Source organism: Furipterus horrens, unplaced genomic scaffold (genome assembly GCF_987537825.1).
Source record: "Furipterus horrens unplaced genomic scaffold, mFurHor1.1.pri manual_scaffold_1, whole genome shotgun sequence".
Classification (NCBI taxonomy): Eukaryota; Metazoa; Chordata; class Mammalia; order Chiroptera; family Furipteridae; genus Furipterus; species Furipterus horrens.
In genome coordinates this window covers 2,862,390-2,866,455 of record NW_028327171.1, presented here as the reverse complement: position 1 = coordinate 2,866,455, position 4,066 = coordinate 2,862,390, and positions in this window count along the sequence as shown.

Below are 4,066 nucleotides of genomic sequence, written 5' to 3'. Positions count from 1 at the left end.
GTAACCTTTTCAGACTGGCCTTTTCCCACTCAGCACAATGCCCGTGAGAGCCACGTCTTTCCAGTGCTGGGGGGGGCCACCCCCCGAGGACACCAAAGGACAGTGGTGTGTGTTCAGTTGTTACCATTGCGAATAGAGCCGCTAGGAACATTCACATATAGGTTTTGGCACGAACATACATTTTTGTTTTTCTGGGATAAACGCTTGAGGGTGTCATTGCTGGGTCACGTGGCAGGTGTAAGTTTAGTTCTATAAGAAACTGTCAAATCAGTTTCCAGAGCTGCCGCACCCATTTTCATTCCGACCAGCAGTGAGCGAAAATTCCAGTTTCTCTGGATTGTCTCCAGCAAGGCCTTGTGTTTCGTGCCCGTGGACGCGAACCCCTGGGACTCCAGAGCGTTAGAACTGCCTGGGGCCCTGAAGGGTGTCCGGTCCAGCCCCCTGGTTCTGTTCAGGGAGGGACCGAGAGGCTGAGAGGGACCGACCATTTCTCCAGCCCCATTAGTAGCATTAACTACCTTCCTGCTCAGCAGAGCCGCGTCCTCTCCAGGCGCCTCTGGACACTTGTCAACGGTGGGAAGAACGTAAGAGCCTTGTGCAGTCCTGGGGGAAAGTCTCGCCCAGGAAATATGACCTTGAGCTTTGCTGCCCTCGAAGAAGTCAGGCTCCAGCTGCCCTTTCGGGTTCTCACACGGCTCCCGGTTAACCACTGCATTGTCTTCTCTAAGGAAATGGTTACCAGCACTGAAGTCCAAGTACAACCTGAAGTCACAGCCAGCTTTCCCAGGTGCGCCCTGCGCCGTCAGTAATGTCAACAGCATCACTGCAAGCTCAGCTACTCCCACTTATTGAGCACCTGCTGCGTGCCGGGCCATGTGCGAGGCACGTCACGTCACACGCCTCTGGTATTTATGCCAACTTGTAAGACTGGCACCATGGGCCCCCGGGTGACAAACCATGGCTCCAAAAAGCCATAATCTCAGACTCAAAAGTTTCAGAGTAAAAGAACTGGTTCCAGGTGGCTCTTTTGCACGACCGCACACAGTACAAGATGCATAACCTACAGTCTTTGGTGATTCAAGTGGCCTTTCCTTCATTTCTGGAGCTCATTGCTGCAATGGGCCTTTCTGGTTTTCCACCGGAAACCGGGGTAGCAGACACCAGGTGGCGCCAATGCTGAGCTTTTGCACCAGCCCTGGCCCGGCTTCCCACCCCGCGTGCCGGCTCCCAACTCCCCCAGCCGTTTCCGGCCTGCTAAGCTCTTTACTCAGATAGCAGACCTCCTGGCTTTCTCAAAAACCAAATCACTACATGTTAACATCTGCTTCTGTTTCTAAGAGAGTTACACTTCTCAGCAAAAAGCAAAGAAATACAGCCTCGAGGTGGGATTTGGAACCTTGTCACGAAGCAGCAATTGTTCAAAATCGCTCTGTCTCTGAACTTCAGCTTTTCCAGATACACGTGCGCCCGGGAAACCGACGACCGCCTGAGAGCCTCGCAGCATTCGGAGGGAGGCAAAGCGTCCCTCTCCTGGCAGCCCTCTGTGAAAGCGGACCCGTGACTCTGCTTACTCTTGAGTTTGTCTGAGACTGTCTCAGGGAGCGAAGCCTCCTCATTCCGCTGGCCAAAGCCCCCTGCCTCAGACCCGAGCCCCTTCTCCTGTTTCCTTCCAGGAGGATGGCTTGTCATTCGCTGCTCTGTCCTCCCCGACGACGCCATGAGAGGAGAAATGTCGCTCCATATCCCAGCCTCTCGCTTTCCCACGCTGCGTATGTCCTCCGTGGTAGAAACTTTGGTTCTTCCTGCTTCTTCTGAAGTTCTTTTCTTTGAAACTCCAAGCAAGGGGACGGACTTGTGCTAGTGTGCCTGGGAAATTTTTCCCATCCTGCTTCCTTGGAAGCCCCTGAATCCCAGGCAAAGGGGGACAGTTCGTGACTTCTTTAGCTTGGAGTTGAGTGAACATGAACTTGCCATACATTTAAGATTAAGGTTCCACTTCCACCACTGAAGCGGGCCCATCATTCACTCGTTCGGCAGAGGTCAGCTCCGTCACCCCAGAGCCGTCTCCGTGATTCTTCGTGTCCCTCTCCCTGGGGTGTTTCGGAGCTGACAGTTTGTGTGGCGCGTCTTCCAAAGCCCACGGTGCATCACTCCAATAGAAGCTTCCTGAGTGGCTATGACAGGAAAGAAGAGAGGGAACGGCCCTGTCCCCCTCGCGCCTACCACCTGCCCGTGGTCCCCAGTACGTCTTCAGTCTAGAAGCTCACGAGCCCCGGCCTGAAGCTAAAGGAAGCTCTGAGGAGGGAGCAGCACAGGGGAGCTCACGATGTCACCCCACATCTCAGCTCCGAGGGGACAGCGGAGGCCGATGGCTTTCAGAACCTGCCTTAAGCTTCAGAATTCCTTGTTACCCCCCACCCCACCCAACCCCAGGAATAAAATCTGCCCGAATTTGTTTCCCACGAGGGTTGTATTTATGAGAAGGTAGCATTTAGGGCAGACCCATAATCCGGGAGCAGCCTTAATTTTGCACCAGACCTCCGAAGCGCAGGAGCGGGGGTCGAGGTTGCGGGGACAGAGAGATGAATTCGCCTGAGAGGTTGTGCTCTGTTCCCAAGCACGTCCTGCCTCTCCCCCGGCCAGACGCCCCCTAAAAGGAGAAACGGGACGGCGGGCGGTGGGAGCAGAGGTCCCAGGGCCTGTCTGTGAGGCACGTCCGCCATGCTGTTCACAGCTCCCACAGCCGCCCCGGAACCCCAATGCAGGCGATTCTGTTTATGTAACTAAAATAGACGCCTATATCGTGTGATTAAGGTGGCCCTTGGGAGCCGGGCCACCGCGAGGAGACATTTCCTGAGGCCGGCGGGGAGGGCCAGGCACAGCCTCCCCTGGGACCCTGGGCAGGTGCGAAGGTTTAGACTAGTTTTCTGGCCCCGGACCCCCACGGTGGGCACACCGAAGATGCGCCGGGGGTGGGGGTGGGGTGGCACACATCACAACCGGCCTCCCCTGTTTCTGTCAGTCACAAAGGCTGGCGTTCTTCCTCTAAGAGGGGACCCGCCGAGCACTGCCCCCTCCCAGACAGCTGCTTTCCCAGCACAGTGTTTGGAGTGAAGTCCCCATCCTGCCCCACCAGGACAGGACTTGTTCCAACATGTGGTGCCAATCAGCCACCCACCTGGGTCAACAGTGAGGGTCAAATGGTCTGGATCCCAATGAAACGCCCTCCCCACCTGTGCCCGTCCCCCTCTGGACCCCTGGCCTGGTGACTGGGGTGGCCTCCCCCACGGGACTCCTTCCTTCACCCAGACTCAGCTCAGGGTCTTCTCCTCTCTGAATACTCTGCAATCCTCCTCCAAAGGGGGCGTAGGGGTCCCCCATCTCTGAGTGCATCCACCCCACCCACAGGAGGGCTCCCTGGAGTCAGGGTCTGTGTCTCATTATCTTTATATGATCCTGGGCCTTGGCACCACGCTCAACGTGGGCAGTCACATTGGCAAAGGGCTGGTCTTTCTGTGCCCCTGGAAGACAATATCCAGGGGCCATAGGGCAAGGGCAGGAGCAGAGGTTACTCTTGGTTAAATGCCAAGGAGGGGAGGGACAACTCTGACAGCACCTCCCCCATCCCAGATTGAGTCCCCCAGGTACACGTCTGCCCCATAAACCAGGGGGTGCCATATTGTCCTATGGGAACCCAGGCCCCTATGGAGGGGCAGCGCTGGGTTTTATGCCTGGGCGTCTGGCTGTGGCTTCCTGGGCATCAGCCCTGAGCATTCACTGTGAGGGTCCTCGATCACGGTGTAATTACTCACTTCCTGCCCCCTTTCCTGTGTGGCTTCAACGAGCAGGAAGTGACCTTCTCTACACCCTTCCCCACACCCTGGCTCCTCGCCTGGCTGAGTAGGAACGCATGAACTCAGGAATGGGTGAACTCATCAGCCAGCGAAGGAGGCCTGGAGGCGCTAAGGAGGGAGAGCTGGGAGCAAGCAGAAGCAAGGTCACCTTGAGGCAAGACCAAGCTGGAGCTGACCCTGCCCCCCCCCCCCCCACAGAAGGCGCTTCCGGG